We start from the raw sequence: 19,973 nt of genomic DNA on the forward strand, positions 1-19,973 counted from the left end.
TAGTTCAAACTGAGAAATATATATTTCACATAAAGGACAGTTATTATATTTATTACACAAACACATCCATAAAGCAAAATCAAATTTAAAATTTTAAAACCAATAATTTTCTCATAACGTACTAACATGGAGACTTGATTCAAGCTCTGCTCGGCGTGGGTCAGAATGGACTAACTCAACTCTGCAAACATCAAAGAACAGAACAATGGAAGTATGGTTTGGAAAATTCAGAACTTAAATTTTGTAATTGAAGCAAGCTAGACAAGGCAACAAAAAATGAGTGCAATGTGGGCCACTGCAATTGCACACAAAAACAAAAGAATATGTATAAAAATATAGTAATTTGAAAACTGTAGCATACCCAAAATAGAGGAGTCCAAGGTTATATACTTTGTAATGTCACCAAAGCAATTAGTGTCAAACCATTTCTTTATGCACCAGTAAAGTTCAGAAGATGTGACTCTGATGCTTTCCTATTAAAGCAACCGTGCCTTAATGTAAACAAAAATTCTGGTAGTACAAGACAATTAAATAAACTAGAATTATTATGTTAATTACACAACATCCATAGAGCAAAAATCAAATTTTAAATTTTAAATCCAATGATTTCTATCATAATTTTTGATTGCTTGTGTGCTTAAGTTTGCAAACAAAATACCAAAACCCACCTCCAAAACCCTTTTTTTTTTCTCTTTCTTCTCTACCTATAGTTGGCCAGCCCAGATATCTCTTGTGCTTCTCAAGCACAGCCTTTGCAAGATCTGTAACAAAATAGCGCAATTAGTAAATAGAGGCTGCTCTTGTTTGAGAAAGGAAAAAAAATTCTAATTCAGGTAGGCGATTGCATCTGAGTTAGGTTAAATCAAGATTTGTCAGTCACATGATTCCTATTCAAGACATTGGAGTTTTGACAAAATTTTGAGTAACTGAAAACTGAAATCTACTGTATAGTCACGTTGTTGTGACAGACATGTAGCTGAAAACTGAAATCTATTGTATTCGCTAAACAAACCATGGCAGACATGGTCTAAAGCATTCTATGGAAGTGACTGGAAATGTTAAGAAAACATGGTAAAAAGGAAAAGTGTTACTAATATCAATTTATGTGTACCCAGATTAAAATTGTGATATCAACAGTATGGTATAACTCTAGGATAGATGGAACACGTACCGCAGAGAAGCCTCTCCAGCTGCATCACGAACTTCAGGCCTCTCACTTCTTTTGGATAACTTCGAAATGTCACAAACAGCTACTATCCTCTCATATTCTCGGTGGTGCAGGTCATGTATAATGCCAAAAAAAAGGCTAATTGACATTAGCAACAAATAACTCCTGAAATCTGATGCCAAAATTAGCACACCGGATTTGAGGCTTTAATTTGGGTCTCTGTTCACACCCATATTACACACGACCTACAACTCAAAACACCTGCAAGAAGAATAAAACACAAAAAGAAATTCGATGGTTGCGATAGGAAGACCTCGACAATTAAGTGCCACCCAAGACAAAAAAGAAAAACAACAATGGCAAGCAAATAAACTTGAAATAAAAGGCAAGTTTCTTTTCCACTTTCTGCAGATCCTCTTGGGCCTTCAGCCTCGACTGTTAATAAAGGCAAGTTTCAATTATACATTATGAAAATGGAACAAATAGTGAAAATTGCATGCAACTGTTATAAAAACTCAACGTCCTTGTCAATGTTTAAAGATAACAGTAGGTGTCACATCTGCAGACATCAAGACTCAGTTTATAAAAAATTAGATCAGACATCAAGCATGAGTGTTTTAAACTATCAGGCCAGACATGAAGCACCAATTTGTTCACAAGATCCAAGACTGAATAAGGATCCAAGAATGGCAATGTATTTACTGCAAAAAAATCAGCTTGGAAACATATGAAACCTGGTAAAATGCTTAACTGTTATAGAGAACTAACATGGTCCCCTCTTTGCTGCTTCATTTTACCAGGTTAGCTGTGATAGAGAACTAACCACCCAGGTTAGCTGTGATAGAGAACTAACCTGGTAAAATGCTTAGCTGTGATTAGAGAACTAATCAACGAAATTCAGAATATAATAAAAGCCCGAAACAAGCCATCTGATCTGAAACTGCATCATAACCATAGAACTAATCATTTCTTAACTTTTAGTTGGTAGAGATGGTTCAGAGGTAGGTATGTCACCTTCATCACCCCTAGGCTCAATTGTTTCAGTTAAAATAAAGTTAGAAAGCCTATATATAAGTATAAAAAAAAATCTTGCTGATTCGATTCCTTGATGAGTTAGCATCTGATGATGTTTGGGAGGGTTGACTTGCATATTCACTAAACAACTCAAGAAATGATTTTCTTGCAGATTCAATTCTTAGTTCAGCTAGAAATGGATCATAAAGCAATTTATAGTATTACTTGATGGATTTCATTTTGTAGGCGGGGTCAAGAATTGTTGCAGTCTCTAATAATTTATTTGCAATGTCCCAATATTTCCAAGACTTATTCACCATTGGTACAGCCATTGATGGAACAAATGTATTAACACCAAATTGCCACTCACGGGGAAGATAAATTCCACAGAAATCATTGAAGTACAGACTTAAAGTGGGATATTTTGTACCTGAAACTCTTTTTCTAACCTCATAAAAGACCTTGAGACAATTTGCTACGCAATGAATATGGTGTCAGTCCTCCTTGGAATGTAAGAACATGTATGAGCTATCACATTCATGTAGTCTGTCAAAAGCATCACGGAATTTCACTGCTCTTTCAAGCATAAGAAAAGTAGAATTCCATCTAGTTGGAACATCAGCTTTGAGAGATAAATTAGAAGCATTAACTTGTTGTGCACTTAGCTTGAATTTTTCCTTTCTTGATGTGGATCCATTCACATACTTGACAGTTTCTCGAATATTCCCTAAAGCTGAAGAATATAAGATTATGTGTAAATATTTTACTCTAAACAAAAACATCATATCAGAGAGAATCATCTAATTAAACAAATAGATACCCAAGCATAGCATTGGCTGGCCTACTCCCTGCCCGAATTATGCAAGAAAAGTGTAAAAGCTAAGCAGCAAGAGAATCGGAAGGGGCCAGGAATTAAATGGCATTCTCTCATACCTGTTAACGGGACAAGAAGCACAACTCCTATTTTGGATGTAGATAGATCGAGCCCTGTGTAGCCAAGAATAACAAATGTTAGGCTAATTTCTTAAATCAATTGTTGTGCAGACGGAATCTGAATCGTGAGAACAAGAGCCCTGTGCTTTGCATGAACTAAAATCGGTAGAAGAAAGGTAGGGGGGGGGGGGGGGGGACGCTCTGCAGAGTCCGTGGACTGACCTCTAGGCGGAGCTGGACGGGTTGCGGCCCTGTCGCCGCACAGATCGACGACTAAAATGGCAAAAGTAAACCGTAAGATGAATAATCGAACCAGGATTCATTGGGGAAAGGAAGTGGAAGATAAAGAATCGAACCAGGATTCATTGAGGCAGCGGATCGTGGCAACGTCGGCTAGGGCTGCGACGGAGCGGGCGCGGCACGCTGCGTGGAAGACCTCGGCCCTGCGCCGAGCGCGGCACCCGGGGGCGGAGATGGCCGGGAAGGCGGGCGCGGCACGGCGCACCGCACGCAGGGCCACGGCTCGCCGCACGGCTCCCGCCCAGGCTGTGCGCCCATGGCGACAGCTCACGGCGGCGGCGCACGGCTCGCCACCCGGCTCCCGCCCACGCCGGACGCCCACGTCGGAGGCTCACGGCGGCCCTGGACGCGGAGCCGCTTGGCCCACCCCGGCCGGCCGCGGCGCGCGGCAGACCGGGCGCCCTGGACGCCGGCCGCAAAGGAGCTAGGGCGCGGCGGGGGCGTGGCCGGACGCGGAGGACGGCGCCGTGGCCGGGGCGCAGCTGGCTGCAGCGGGCGGCGCGGCGGCGGCGCTCCGAAATTTGGGAGACGAAGGGCGCCAATCCAACGTGGCCGGGCGGGGGATTGGGGGTTTCGGTGCAGTGCGCGTGCGTTGAAGCCTGGGTTGGATCTGGATTTTGATTTGTCAGCATGTAATCTGAGCCGTTGTTTTCGGGGAGGGGGAATTTTGCTGGGTACGAAGTGTGGGTGCGCTTTGCTTTCGTATCTCAGTGGGGTATTAAGGGCATCTTCACTGGACCCCTCAAAATCAGCAGCCCCCTATTTACCCAAATAGAAGTTCATCTGTAAAAATTGAGGCCCAACTCCAGCGGGCCTCTCAAATTTCGGCCTGCAAACTTGTGGGACCCGCTAGCAGCCTGATAATCCGTTCTCCCCCTCCCCCGACGGCCGACGACGAGAACGAGACCTCCGGCACGACCACGGCCGCGGCGCGTGAGGACGAGGAGGAAATGAAGGCGGCGGGCGACGAGGACTCATCGGCATCGACGCCTGCGCGCAAGAGGGCGAAGATGGCGGACGACGAGGGCGGCGGCGCGCAAGAGGATGGCCGGTGCCCCGGTGACCCAGCAGCTGAACTGCCCTCAGTGTGGGTTCCACCTCGGCGCGTTGCAGGCACTCGTGTCCCGATCAAATCCACATCCAAGACGGAGACAGAGACAGAGACGGAGATTGATCAGGCCGACGCACCCCATGGAGATTCAGATATTCAGAGATCCCGCGCAAGCATGGAGGTTCAGTTGAACAAATAGGATAGTTTAGGATATGGATGATTTCAGATCCAGGGTATTATGATAATCTGCAACTCCTTAACATCAACCTGAAATTCTAGAAATTCAATAATTTTTTACAGAGTGCTTTTTGTTTGGATTCTGAAGCAAAAGGAAAGAGCAAGCATGAATCTGTACATGGAGTTCTTGGAAATATTAAACTCACTGAAACATTTGACTTTCATACTTCAGAGAATCTGATTCCCCCCCTCCCCCCCCCCCCCCCCCCCAAGAACAGGCTCTGAGTCTGATCATTGGTGAAGTGAAATGAATGCTTGCAATTGTTTTGATTACTCTACTTAGTGGAAAGAAGGTGTTCAGCTATTGTGATATGATGATGGAAGCCTTGCTTCTCTCAGCTGAACTTGGGAACTTGTATACTGTTAAACTGCGGATATTCATGAATTCAGTGTCCAGTGGCCACAATGCTCCAAGATCTGTGAGAGCTTAAGATGCTTACTAGTCCATACTTTGAACACTTAAAATTCTTCCTGTTAGACAATCAGCAGCAAACTACGACTTACATCGAGGCACTTCAGAACTTCAGATATACTAATGCATTAATGCATTATTATTCAAACAATCTCCAAGTCCTGAACATTGCAAGAATATATTTGGTTGGACTGAGAGGTTCAGTGTGGCTGCGGGAGTTGCTCATGCTCTTGATTATCTCGAGAGCTTCAGAAGCAAAAAAGGTACAACTTCAGGCAGCACAACGGAAATGTTTTCCAGAGTAAAAAATTGTCAACAAACATTGACCTGAAGAAATGAGAGATAAATTACATGAATACAGAGAGCTGATTCTACATATGGTCAGCAGCAGCTGGAGAATTACAACTCATGTTGCTTCTCAGATTATTCATCACTGGGCACACAGACTGAACACAATAGCACATTCAGGGACACATTCAGCATATAATCAGGCAAATTCAGGGACACAATAGCACTGCTCAGCTCAGCTCAAATTTACAGATAACATTTTTTCTGAATGAAGAAACATTCACCAGATTGGCCAAAATGATCCAACCATAGTACAGATTTGTTACCAAAAATAAAGCATAGGTTCAACCACACTGATGCAATACATTAATCAGGCAAAGCCAGATGCAAGCTCCCCTGCTCCAAAGCAATGACATTTAGTAGCTGTGCATGCCTCCATGCCTGCCGCCTGCCTCCAGGCCTCCATGCCTGCCGCAGCAAAAGCTCGAGCGCCGGGGCGGAGGAGGGCAGGCAGCACGGTGAATCAAGCTCGTGAAGTGGCGAATCGGAATCAAGGCACAGCTAAGCTTAATTGCAGCCCAAGATCCGCCGTGTGGGGGTGCTGCTTCGACCGGCCGGGCGGTCGGGAGCAGCAGGGGCGGCACCGGCGGCCGTCCTGCGGCGGCGGCGCGGAGCAGCAGTGGCGCCGACTCGTCCTGCAGCGGCGGCGTGGAGCAGTGGCGCCGACGCGTCCCGGACGAGCAGGAGCGGCGCCCGAACGAGCAGGGTTCGGGCCGCCGGCCGAGCTCGCGGCGGCGGCGGCGCGGAGGAGGAGCAATGTCGACGCTGATGCAGGGCAGCACCGTCGGCCTCGGGCCGAGGGCGAGAGCGGCGGGGTGGCGGCCGGCGCGCCGGCGGCGCGGGGCTGGGAGTCGGGACGAGGGCCGAGCGAGATCCGAGGGCCCTCCTTTTGCCGGACCGAGATTCAGTACCTTGCTCCTTGAAGGCACGCCTTACCTTTAGCTTCATCCCGTGCGTTCATTCCACATCCGATGACCCTTGGCAATCCAACGAAAAATAGCTAGGACTTCATCGTTCTCCCCGCAGCAGCAGCTCCTGCCGCCGGGACTGACCGTCCCCGGTGCCCGCGCCAATATTAATCGCGCACGCGGCCCGCGCCAAGGCCTCGCCGCCGCCTCCTGCCGCGCACTGACCGTCCCCGGTGCCCGCGCCAGCTCCGTCCCCCACGTCACCCTCTCGCGACGCCAACTATTTGCCGCCTTCTCCCTACGCGGCGACGTTCACATAAACGAACCGCTCCCATCCGCCACGGCCGCTTGAGCGCTTCATCAGGAAGTCCCTGGCGCCGCGGAGCTGGTCCGGGATGGCCGGCGCGATCTCGGGCGCGGCGCCGTCTGGCAGGGCCGGCGGGACCAGGTGGAAGAAGAGGAGTCGTCGAGGCTGGGCCTCACCCGCCGCGCCGCAGCAGGCCAGCAGCCTCAGGACGCCGGCGCCGAGCCTACACCCGGACTGGCGCGCCGGCGCCAACATTGAAAATTGCCGATTGGAGATGCAGTTGGTTGGAGAGGCTCTCGTTGATTGATGATGGTTTTCTTTACAAGAAGAAGCACGAGCGCGATCATCTACCGCTAACCCAAAGAACAAATCAAACAAGTTACTGCTATAACTAATGATCTCCGTTCACTGCGCGCGGGCGGCGCCGGCGGGGGCGTCGTGGCGGTGGTCACCCTCGTAGGTGACGACGAGCATGGCGGGGTCGTCGGCGGCGCTCTCCTCATGCTTCCGCGCGGGGCACCCCTTGGCGCTGCTGCACCGGTAGTACCCGCGCGGGTAGGGGGGCCCGTTGATGGGCTTCTGCCCGTACTTGCGCCACGAGTACTCGTCGCCGGGGATGTCTGACGACGCCGGCGTGTGGGACGACGACTGGGACCCGCGGCGGCGGTCACACGCACCGTGCGGCGAGATAGCCCGTGCCGGCTGGCTCCGCTTCGGCTTCCTCAAGCAGTGGCACCGCGCGGCGCTGGGCTCGGCATGGTGGTGGTGCGCGGCGGGGGCGGCGGCGCCGGAGGCGGGGTGCTTGCGCTTCGGCAGGGGGGGGGGCTTGCCGGAGGACACGGCCGCCTGGTCGGCGATCTGGCTGAGCGGCGGGGACTCCGCGCGGGGAGAGCGAGGACGCCAGCCACGTAGGGAGAAGGCGGCGAGGCCTTGGCGTGCGCGGTGGCAGGAGCTGCTGCTGCGGGGAGAACGATGGAGTCCTAGCTATTTTTCTTTGGATTGCCGAGAGTTGTCGGATGTGGAATGAACACACGGGATGAAGCTAAAGGTAAGGCGTGCCTTCAAGAAGCGAAGGTACTGAATCTCGGTCCCCTTTTGCCATGGACTTGTTACTGTAGATTGAGAGGCATGTAAAATGAGAGTCTATTTGGAGATCTTGCTGGAATTGGAATTCCTCCTAAACTCCTAAATAATGAAGTAGGGGTCAAATGAGAGCTTAGGCTGGAGTTGCCCTAAGTGGGGGCATTAAGCGCTGTGGCCCAAGCATAAATCGGTTTGGTGATTTAGGGGTTGGATTGTGGGGGCTAGTGTGTACCAACTCTCAATAGTATCATTGCATACTTTTGATAAAATGTCAACGTGGAATGAAAGAAACAAAAAATATAAGATGTTTTAGGACACTAGACTCACTAAAAGGAAATATAATAAGGGATCAGAGACATATTTTTAGTGCATCCAAACATCTCTGGACTTTTGGAAGATCATCTGCCGTAAGCATATAAGATCATCCAAATCGAAACAAATTAAAGGATGACTTCAGTTCCTTATTTTTACCAAAACTTTTGCTATTTTTTCTTACTTTTTGGCAAAATAGATCTAAACATCATGGGCAAAAAGTAGCAAAAGTTGAGCTGCAAATTTTTTGAAATTTGGAAGCAACGAGTCCCAAAAAGCACCAAAAACGTGTTGGGGACGAAGCCAAGAGAGTAACCTTTAGTATGTGATAAAAAAACTTTTTACTGTTTCTCCATGCATCTAAACACCAAGATGTAAAATTTGTATACCAAAAGATTTGGTGCAAAAACTTTTGCCTAAAAGTTTTGGCACTCCAGATACACATCTAAACAGATTCATCAATTTCTTCAGCCGCCCCAACTCGGAACCTGTTCACAACGGGCCACCACCGGCCGGCCCGCCGGCTCCTCCCCTGAGATGGCCGCTCGAGGGCCCGCCGAACCCGCCTTCCCCGCCGGCCCCGCACGATCCGCCCGGACCGGCTCGGCCTCCAGCACCACCTTGGCCTTCGTCGCCTCCAGGACCGCCTTGGCCGCCTCTGCCGCCTTGGCCACCGTTGCACCCAAGACCGCCGCGGCCTCCGGCGCCGCGATAGCCGCCGCGCCCGCCGTGGGGGCCGATCGCGGGCCAGCCGGGCTCCCCTGGTTGGCCTAGCGCGCCCGGTTGGCCGAGATCGTCGTCCGGTTGTCCTCCCCTGCCGCCGCGTCCTCGTCCTCCCCTGCCGCCGCGTCCTCGCCTGCCGCCCCCGCCGCGGCCTCTCGTGCCGAGGGGCCCTGTCGATTGGCCGATGCCGTCTGCCATTCTGGTGGGTGGGGGCTAGCGCCGGCGCAGAGAGGACGGAAGGGAGGGTGGGGGCTAGCGCCGGCGCAGAGGACGGAAGGGAAAACCTAGGCCGCCATTGATAAGATCGGGAGTATATATAGATTATAGAGCAATCGATCTGCCCCCCGTCCCGTTATGGCGGCAGCAATCAGTCGCCGATAGATTTCCAAATTTCACGTGTTTTGCCCGCCTTTGTCATGAGGATCGATCAGTTGCCGTTCCAGAACCAAGGATGCCATATTCTGCCCCCGGAGAAATCCCAAGGTTCCTTAAAGTTCAGGCTTGAGAAAAAAGTACTCTGAAACTTCAGGAAAAACACATAAAATGCTTGAGAAAATTAGAATAAATTTGGTGCATCGTGAATTCAGGCTTCCGGAGCAAGTAGAGATCATAGGCTGACTACCAATCCTATTCCTGTCATCACCAAACAGAGATGCGTTGTAACTAGAACACAATATCGTTCAAGCACCATGTCCACATAATGCTTTCAGCAGCCTATGAAACTGACACAAAAAATAGACTGATTCCCTTCAGGAGAATGCATCCAAAAAATGGAAGAGTTGAGATTTCTTAAACTACACGAACGAAACTGATTCGAGGAGTCACCCTCACTAAGGAGAATTTGATAAAATGGAACCGGAAAGGAGATGGAAATTGTTGTTTTTGCAGTTCTGCTGAAACCATTCAACATATTTTATTTGATTGTCTTATGGCTAAATTTGTGTGGTATGCACTGTTTTTCACTTTTGGCATTCAACCTCCAATCAATGTTGCACACTTGTTGGGTTCATGGCTCGCAGGATTCACTCCAAACCTTAGAAAACCAATGTTAGTTGGTGTTGTTGCTTGTTGCTAGACCATGCCTAACTCGTACTTGCAGGTGCTTTTCAGGGGATGTTTTGGGCTCGACATTGGTCGCTGCTATCTAATAAAGAGAAAATGGAAGATTATATAATGAAGAGTTGCCGGCATCTGGAGGCAGTGATGCTGGAACTCACTGCAAAAGGTGCTTGGAACTTCAGAAAAAGGTTGCAGGGTAGTGGCTGAAGCTGGTAGAGGGTTTGTTTAGCATTGTGTCGTGTTCTATTAAGTTGTTTGCAGTGCAGTCTGTGTACTGTGTGTTCTGTTTCTGTGGCTACAAGCGCTCCTACGAGTGGCCGAGGCTAGGAGTCTCCTTTATCTAAAAAAGCATACTCCCTCAGTGCCTAAACATACGCATTTAGGATATCAACAATCTTTAATATGCTACTTTACTGTCTGCCTTTGCTTTAATTGCCCATTGTTGCCTTGGTTCCTTGGATTGCTGACTTTTGGCGGATGCTTTGCCGCCACGGTTGTACCGTTTGGTGCTTGCCCTGGGGATGCTTTGCCGCCTACGATGGTGTCTGTCGCTACCCTGTAGGAGGGATACCCACTCCTACTGCAGCAAGGCAGGACCCGCATGGTCATCCGCGACTAATGCCATAAGGAGCGGAGCAGCCGGGTCCCACCGGTTGGGCCCTTACCTCACCGTGCCTACGGCCCCGGACCCGCTCCCCGCCTGGGGACGGGTCCGGAGACGACATGTCCCTGGGGAAGGGAAGCTCCGAGCTAACAGCCGAGGCCTCGGACCCCCCATAAGGGTCCGAGACCTCCCACGTCCGTCCGGACCTCCCACGCAGTAGAACTAACATACCACCGGGGGGTCCGGAGCCGCTACGTGTCCCGCGGGCGCGGACACAAGCTCGAGCGCGAGACTTCCGCTGGAAGGCTCGCCCACCCACCGCATTCAATGCAGGTGGTTCAGGCGTGCTCTGCCGCCGCGGCATGCGCGGTAGCCCTTGACAGGCCTCACTGTGGACCGCGTATTACCAAGGTGCACAGTGCAGCCGCTTGTGCCGCACCCGCGCAGAACCCCTCTGCCGCATTAATTGGATACGACGGCATGGCACTTTTCCATCATGCCGACTACGCCGCAAGCTACGCGGCCCGTTCAGCTACGTGGCAGGCGACGCCGCTAGCTACGCCTGGCGCCGCTCCGACAAGACAGCGCCTGGACATGCAGAACAGGCAAGGAAATCCAGGAGTATGATCCCCTTCGCCTGCAACGCCATAATATATGAACAGTATGTTACTGTTACTGCATCGGTTGGGCCCACTTATCGGGGACCCAACGTCCATGTACGCGCCTCTCTTGAGATATAAAAGGGTAGCGCTCGCTGTACACCACAGGAGAAAAAGAGCACACTCGGACACTCGCTGGACTCAGCTCCAAGCTCTTCTAAACCCGAGCAATACAACACACAGTGGACGTAGGGTATTACGCTCCGGCGGCCCGAACCACTCTAAACCTGCGGTGTTCATCGCGTTCTTGAGCGAGATCGAACTAGTCGCTAGCTAACCCCCGAGTACTCTCCCTCTGGGCTGAGGCGGTTGCATTCCGCCACCCGGCTGTGGGTGCCACACCACGATATCTGGCGCGCCAGGTAGGGGTGGTAGCTGGTCGCAGTTCATCTCTTCCTCGTCTCCATGGTTCGTGTGGACGACGTGGAGATGACAGAGGGTGTAGCATCATCCGCGCCACACGCCTCTCGCCTTCCTGCTCCAGGGGCAACTGTGCCTGTGGAGCAGCCACCGTCGGCGGCGGCGCGTGCTGCTCGCCGGCAAGAGTCAGGGCGCCCGTCAAGGGCCCCTCGCAAGCTGCTAGCGGCGGAGCGCTGGCCGCAACTAGGGAGTTACTTCGCAACCCTCCGGCTGCTGCAGCATCGCCAGACGCCCTGAGGCAGTGGCAAGACGACGTTGACCGCCTCCTCCATCAGGCTCAGGCCTCCCCCAGTTCTGCAAAAACTGGGCAGCGACCACCGCCTGGCAACGCGGTGGTACCCTACCACCGACGCCAGAGCGGTGCGTCGGCATCTGTGCGCTCCCCCACGGTGAGGGGTGCACGAACAGAAGACCTGCGGGCAGAGCTCAACCGCAGGCGTGCGGGTGAGGATGCTCGCATCTCCGTGGAGAGGGCGCGAGAGCGCCGTCTCAACATTGAGGGCCGCAACCTCAACGCCGACTTGGACGTGGTGGCACCCAAGCCTCCGGTGAACGCCTGGATACAGGCGGGCGCACCGGTGGCTGGGGTGGGCTGTGCTGCGCTGGCAGAGCACCTCCGCACGGTGGCATGGCCATCCAAATTCCGCCCGCACCTGCCGAAAAAGTACGACGGTACTACTAACCCGTCGGAATTCCTGCAGGTGTACGTTACTGTCATCACAGCAGCTGGTGGTAACGACGCCGTCATGGCGAGCTACTTTCATGTAGCCTTGGCTGGGCCAGCCCGGACTTGGCTCATGAACCTCACTCCCGGGACGATTCAGTCCTGGGAGGAGCTCTGTGCGAGGTTCACAGCGAACTTCGCCAGCGCATACCAGCAGCATGGTGTGGAGGCACACCTTCACGCCGTAAGGAAAAAACCCGGAGAGACGCTCCGAGCATTCATCTCGCGCTTCACCAAGGTACGGGGTACCATTCCTCGTATCTCCGATGCATCTATTATCACTGCTTTCCGTCAGGGGTTACGTGACGAGAAGATGCTCGAGAAGCTGGCGACGCACGAGGTGGAAAGCGTCACCACGCTTTTCTCCCTGGTAGACAAGTGTGCCAGGGCCGCTGAGGGCCGCGCATGGGACTTAGCCCCCCAAGACGGAGACGCCAAGGCTGGTGGCTCCGGTGCTACCGCCCACGGCGGTGGCAAGAAGAAGAAGAAGAACAAGAACCGGAGTCGCGGGGAGCCGCAACCTGGCGTACCAGCCGTCGCAGCAGCGGCACCAGCTGCTGCGGCAGCGGCAGGGGGCCAGAATGCACATGGCAAACGCCCTCGCCCGCAAGGTGGCAGCGGAGGTTCATGCCCAGTGCATCCCACCGCTCGCCACAGCGCCGCTGACTGCCGCGAGATCCAAAAGCTCGCGAAGCGGGTCAGCGGGTGGCGTGAGTAGTCCTCCAAGGACGGCTCACCCCCTCCTCGCCAGCGGTCCGGCAAGGAGAAAGCCTCCGACAGCGGGGCCGCTGCAGGGGAGAAGGAGCTGGGGTACCAATCCCCCGCTCGGGAGCTGAAGGGCGTGTACCACGACTACAACTCCGACAACGACGACCGCCGCAAGAAGCTGTATGTAATGTACGGCGGAAGCTGGGAGCTTGTCTCCCGGCGGGACGTGAAGACCCTTCGCCGAGAAATCCTTTCGGTGAAGCCGGGGGTCCCGAAGGCGGCGCCGCACCAGAGGTGGATGAACACCACCATCTCTTTCGGGCCATCCGACTGCCCGGAGAATATGGCTGGGGCCGGTGTGCTACCCCTAGTCACCGCCCCTGTCATATCCAACGTCAGGCTCTATCACGTGCTAATAGATGGTGGGGCTGGCCTCAACGTCATCAGCTATGCAGCGTTCAAGCAGCTGGAGATCCCGGAGTCCAAGCTGACTCCCTCTCACCGATTCTCTAGAGTGGGCCCACATCCGGTGTTCCCTCTGGGGAGCATCACACTGCCGGTCACGTTCGGGACCGAGGAGAACTTCCGCACAGAGAGCGTTCAGTTCGATGTTGCGGAGGTGAACCTCCCGTTCAACGCCATCATTGGCCGGCCGGCCCTCTATCGCTTCATGGCCATTGCCCACTACGGGTATTTGGTCTTGAAGATGAATTCCCCTGCTAGTGTCCTCACCATGCAGGGCGACCGCACCGCTGCCGTCGCTGCAGTTGAGAGACTGCATGCTCTGGCGGCAGAGGCTGCACGTTCCGAGGAGGACCCATCCCCCTCGCAACCCAGGGCGCCTGCAAAGGCATCTAGGGTTCAGCCGTCTGATCCGGACAATGTTCCCGTGAAGACGGTGCAGATCGGAGCGGACTCCACCAGGACCACCCGCATCGCGGGGAACCTGGAGGAGAAATAGGAAGACGCGCTCATCGCTTTCCTCCGGGCAAATGTGGACGTGTTCGCCTGGGAACCGTCACAGATGCCCGAGATCCCTAGGGAAGTGATCGAGCACAATCTGAGGATCTACCCTGACGCCATGCCGGTGCGCCAGAAGCCTCGGAAGCAGTCCGTGGAGCGGCAGAACTTCATTCGTGAAGAGGTCCGCAAGCTCCTACACGCTGGCTTCATCGAGGAGGTCCACCACCCCGAGTGGTTGGTCAACCCGGTCGTCGTCCCAAAGGCCAACGGGAAACTTCGGATGTGCATCGACTACACCAGCCTCAACAAGGCATGTCCTAGAGACCCCTATCCTCTTCCACGTATCGATCAGATCGTGGACTCCACCTCCGGGTGCGACCTTTTGTCTTTCCTAGATGCATACTCTGGTTTCCACCAGATTCAAATGTCTAGAGAGGATAGGAAGCATACTGCTTTTGTAACAGTAGATGAGCTTTATTGCTATATTGTCATGCCATATGGTCTGAGGAATGCCTTACCCACGTTTGTACGAGCTATGAACAAAACCTTCTGTAATCTAATTAGAGATATTGTTGAGGTGTATGTCGATGACATTGTGGTTAAGACTAAGGTAGGGTCAACACTAGTTGAGGACCTGTCCCTCGTCTTCGACCGGCTGCGCGCCACGCGCACGAAGCTGAATCCCGAGAAGTGCATCTTCGGCGTTTCGGCGGGGAAGCTGCTGGGTTTCCTGGTCTCACATCGAGGCATCGAGGCAAACCCAGCCAAGATCAAGGCGATCGAAGCGATGAGGCCTCCTAGCCGCATCAAGGATGTCCAGAAGCTTACTGGATCTCTCGCTGCTCTTAGCCGCTTCATATCGAGGCTGGCTGAGAGGGCCCTCCCCTTCTTCAAGCTATTGAGGAGGTCCGGTCCATTTTCTTGGACCGAATAGGCTGAGCAAGCCTTCCAGGAGTTGAAGCAGCATCTCACCTCACTGCTAGTATTGGTGGCTCCAGAGCCCGGTGAGACGTTGTTTCTGTATCTTGCTGCGTCCGCAGAGGCAGTCAGCATGGTGCTGGTCGCCGAAAGGACGGAGCAAGCTCGCCAGGGGGACACCAGGGTCTCCCCGGGCAAGGATAGTGAGCCGGACCCCGGACACGGGGGTCCGTCAGCCTCACCTCTGCCTGAAGCTCCGGAACCCGGACAAGGGGGTCTGGAGGAGTCTCGTCCCAGTGGGAACCCAGAGCCGCTAGGGGCCCAAGGACCAGACGTAGCGGACAAGGGCGAGCCGGACCCAGTCACCAGGGTCCGGACCATCCAAAATCCAGTCTACTACGTCAGCGAAGTCCTCCACGAGGCGAAGGCCAGTTATCTTGACACGCATAAGCTTATCTATGCGATACTTATTGCGTCCAGGAAACTGCGCCACTACTTTCAGGCACACCGAGCTATCGTAGTGACCTCTTACCCGTTAAGAGTGATCCTGCACAACTCCAACGCCACGGGCAATATCGCCAAGTGGGCAGCTGAATTGGCTGAGTTCCAGTTGGACTTCCAACCTTGCCATGCAGTCAAGAGCCAGATCCTGGCTGATTTTATAGCGGAGTGGACTCCTTCCCCAAGCAATTCTGGGGGTCCGGACTTCAACGCCGGACCCCCGGAGCCGGAAATCAGGACACCAGTCTTCACCGAGCCCCACTGGACCCTCTTCTTCGACGGGTCCGCCCGCGAGAAGTGGGCCGGAGCTGGTGTGGTCCTCATCGACCCAAACGGAGATCAGCTGAAGTACATGGTGCACCTTGAGTTGAAGGCCACCAACAATATGGCGGAGTACGAAGCCCTGATCTTTGGCCTGACACAAGCCCTGTCTCTCGGGGTCCGGCAGCTTCTGGTGAAGGGGGACTCACAGCAAATCATCAAGCAGGTCCAAGGGGATTGTAGCTGCAACAATCCCCAGCTCGCGGCATACCTCATTCACGTGAGGAAGCTCGAGAAGGACTTCGACGCCTTGGAACTGCAACATGTTCCCCGCGAACTCAACTCAGCAGCAGATGATCTCTCCGCGAGAGCATCTACCTGGGCATCCATGCCCGAGGGCGTCTTCGAAAGACGGTTGCTGAGACCTACCGCCCAGCCTGCCGAACTAGGTGAAGGGAATCAAGCCAGCACCTCAAAGCTAGCGGTCCCGGCGGCATACCACCTGTGGTGCCCGCTCTGGGTTGTGAGCTCTGTCGAGGATCCTGGAGACCTCGTGGAGCCACCCCCACCTGCTCAGGGAGCTCCCGATGCGTGGATCTCCGAGATCTGGGACTACCTGAAAGACAACATCCTTCCTGATGACGATGTGTCCGTTGAGCGCATAGTACGATTGGCTAAACACTACATGGTGGTAGAAGTGGATCTCTACCACCGTGGCGCCAATAGTATCCTCATGCGGTGCATTTCCCAGGAAGAGGGCCGCGAGTTGCTCACGGAGATCCATGGAGACGAGTGTGGAAGTCATTCCTCATCTCGCACGCTTGTTGGCAAGGCCTTTCGGCATGGCTTCTACTGGCCGACAGCACTCTAGGATGCGGCTGAGCTGGTAAAGTCCTGCAAAGCATGCCAGTTCCATGCAAAGCAAATACACACACTGGCTCAAGCTCTGCAAATGATTCCGCCCTCATGGCCATTTGCTGTGTAGGGCATGGATATCCTGGGGCCGTTCCCCCGGGCCGTCGGCGGGTACCGGTTCCTCTACGTCGCCATCGACAAGTTTACAAAGTGGCCGGAGGTTACCCCTGTGGTAAACATCACTAAGAAGTCAGCAGTCGCATTCCTCAAGTCCATTGTGTGGGACCCAATTCAAAAGCAGACTCTTCCAAGAGTACTGCAAGGACGTCGGCATCCAGCTATGCTTTGTGTCCGTGGCACATCCCCGCAGCAATGGTCAGGTTGAGAGAATGAATGCAGAGATCCTCAGGGGACTCAAGACCCGCACCTACAACTGCTTGAAGAAGCATGGTGCTAAATGGGTTGATGAACTTCCGTGCGTACTGTGGGGCAACCGGACCACACCCAGCCGAGCCACCGGGGAGACTCCATTCTTCTTGGTCTACGGGGCTAAAGCATGCCTTCCCCCAGAAATTCACTTGGGCTCACCACGGGTCCAGGCTTTTCACGAATCCATGCAGGAGCAGCTGCGGCGTGACGACGTGGACTTCGTTGACGAACGAAGGTGGTGAGCAGCAATCCGAAATGCACGCTACAACCAGGCGCTCCGGCGCTATCATCAACGGTTTGTGCACAGAAGGGAGCTCCGGCCTAGCGACCTCGTCCTCAGACAGATCCTGAACCGAGCAGGGCTCCACAAACTCTCCCCCAGCTGGGAGGGGCCCTTCAAGGTTTCAGAGGTATGCCGGCCTGGATGCGTTCGCCTTGCCACGGAAGATGGAGTGCCGCTGCCCAACCCATGGGACATAGAGCATCTGCGTAAGTTTTACACCTAGACAGAGCAGGGAAATGAACTTTTCCTTTGTAATAAGATAGAACTAGCGTGCAACCCAGAGCGGTTGGGGTCCGCCCTCGTAAACCCGACCTCTGGCATCCATCGCACCGTCGGCTAACGTGCGGCCCAGAGCGGTAGAGGTCTGCTCTCGTAAACCCGGCCTCTGGCATCCATCGCGCAAGCCATGTATATCAAGTTGCAAAGGAAAGATTTTCTCCCAGTTCTGTCTTTGTGTCAAAATTTAATTTCGCATTCTGATTCTCGAGATTTTACTTTTCTAACCCAGCGCGGACTTCCACTCTGTCGCTACAACTAAGATCTGTATTGAGTTGCTGGACTGCCGTACAGACCCGGACCCTCTTGCTGCTGGAGAGGGGTCCGGGCCCCTAGGGACCTGCTCTGGAGAGGGGGTGCTTGTTTCCTGGGGTGGTCCGGAGTCCTGTGTAGCCGCTTAGCCGGTTCCGTACCCAAAGCCTACACGTTCCACCGCCCTGTAACAAGTGCTCTAGTACCTGGAGCCGGGTAATTAGGGGCTCGGACCTCGTTCTAGCTCAAGAGTTGGTTTCCTAAGTACTACACGGCAGGTCCAGCTCCATATCTCAAAGGATCGGGTGCGACAGAGTGATCTCACCCACTGCTAGGAAGGGTCTGGAGTGTTAGAGCCTGGTCCGGAAAAGTCGTGTTGTTTCCTGGAGTGGTCCGGAGCCCTGTGTAGCGCCTTAGCCTGGTTCCGCACCCTAAGCCTACACACTCCACCGCTCTGTAACAAACACTAAACTGCCTGGACCTGTGCATCTTGAGCTCTGGACTGCATACTAGCCTGGGGGCCAGTCCAGAATAGGTCCCGCGGGCCTGCTACTCAGCTGTAACTTTGAAGTCGTACACAGATCGAGGTCCAGTCTCGGTGGTAGACAGACTCAAAACAGCTGAGTCTATCTCCCAGGGGGCCCGGAGCATTCGCCTTGATTCTGCATGCGTCAAACAGTTAAGTTGCAGTATCATTACTACCATACAAGCGAGTTTGATTCTTCTCTCTGTAGTTCTTTCGACTACACAGGAAACAAGACGCCCGCTCGGCTTGCAAACTATGCTACACCTACACGCCTAAGAACGCTTGCTCAACCTCACACGGGAGTCCGGAGTGTCTTCTGCGGCTCCGATGGCAGATAGGTGCTTACAACTGAACCTATCTGCCAGGGGGCCAGGGCGCCGGGGTGCTGCATACCGCAACCGGAACAATTGACAAACAGCTAAGTTGAAATTTTCTTCTAGTTAAAATTTCAACTAGTACAATGTTTGTTACATAACGCAAAAAAAAAGAGGTACAATGTGCAGCTTAGGAGTCTGCAGGTTCCCGCTTGAAGTAGGCGGCGACGAAGTCGACGACCTCCCGCATGCTGTCCCGAGCGGCGGCCTCCATCTCCGCCACAGGACCATTGAGCACGGGGGCTAGCGAGATGGCCGAGTCGTGGCTCCGGAGGCATGTCAGAATGTGCTCCGCCACCATCTGGATCAGCTCGCGGCCCTCGACCTCAAGCTGGCCAGCAAGGACCGGCTCCAGACGTCGGAGCCTATTTGAAGCAAAGCTCAGCACTGGAAGGGCGTCAGCAATCGAAGCTGGCGCCTCCGCCACTTGGATTGGGCTCATTCCAAATGGCACCAGCGCTAAGCTCGCTTCGCCCGCCCAGTTGACGATCCGCTGGGCCCCCGCGCGCTGCTCCTCCTGCAGCTACCGGACCGCCTCATGGACCGCCTCCTGGACCCGGCTGTCCAGAACTGCCTTGGCTGCTTCCACCTCGCGGAGCCTCTCATCTAGCTCTGCCTTCCTCTTCTCTGCTGACTCCTTCCGCTTCTTGAGGGAGTCGCGCTGGCGCTCAAGCTGCTTCTCCATGCTAGCGGTGAGGGATTCCCGCCTGTCAAGGGACTTCCTATCGTCCTCCAGCTCCGACTCGGCAATAGCCAGCTTGCTGGCCCTCTCCTCCAGCTGCTTCCGCCATCCGGCCAGGGTCCCAGAGAGCTCGTCCAGCTCCTGCTTGTGGATCTCGAGACCCTAGCTACGAGTCTCAAGCTCGGACAGCTGGGCAGCAAGCCGTGTCTCAAGATCGGACCGCTGAGCCGCAAAGCCGACCACCTCTAGGGAAAAAGTCTCCTCCCGCTGCGCCAGGGCTTTCTCCCGGCTCGATACTGCGAACTCTCGGTCGAACACCTTCCGAAGGTTGACTCGGTAGGCCTCTTGGTCAGCCTTGAGTTTGGACCGAGCTTCCGCAGCATGGGAGGCTTCAGCCTTCGCGTGCGCCTCTAGGCGGGTGTGCCAGTCGGAAAGGCGCTGGCGTTCGCTCTCCAGGGCAGTCCACTCCTGCCGGAAGGCCGCCTCGGCGGAGGAGGTTGCCTCCACTATCGACTGCTGAACCTGGACCAACACCTAGGGGAGGGGAGTCGCTTGCTCCTCTGGAGGTTGGAGCTGGAGGAGCTGCCTACCAAAGACCACCTCCAGCTCCTCCTCTGCTACAGGATCGGAGATGGAGGTAGGGACTTCTGGCGCTGGCATCGGGAGCTCGGTTGATGTTGTGC

General features: G+C 53.9%; 1 long non-coding RNA gene across 1 annotated transcript; it reads right to left on the minus strand.

Annotated features, from left to right (window-relative positions):
- On the minus strand, positions 1 to 4,138 carry LOC120699002. Its single transcript, XR_005685159.1, has 6 exons — positions 3,472 to 4,138; positions 3,338 to 3,388; positions 3,116 to 3,169; positions 1,172 to 2,915; positions 669 to 761; positions 1 to 181 (listed from the first exon to the last, which is right to left on the minus strand). It is a non-coding gene; the product is annotated as an uncharacterized LOC120699002 (long non-coding RNA).
- Positions 4,139 to 19,973: the final 15,835 nt, after the last annotated feature.

Source organism: Panicum virgatum, chromosome 3K, assembly GCF_016808335.1.
Source record: "Panicum virgatum strain AP13 chromosome 3K, P.virgatum_v5, whole genome shotgun sequence".
Taxonomy (NCBI): domain Eukaryota; kingdom Viridiplantae; phylum Streptophyta; class Magnoliopsida; order Poales; family Poaceae; genus Panicum; species Panicum virgatum.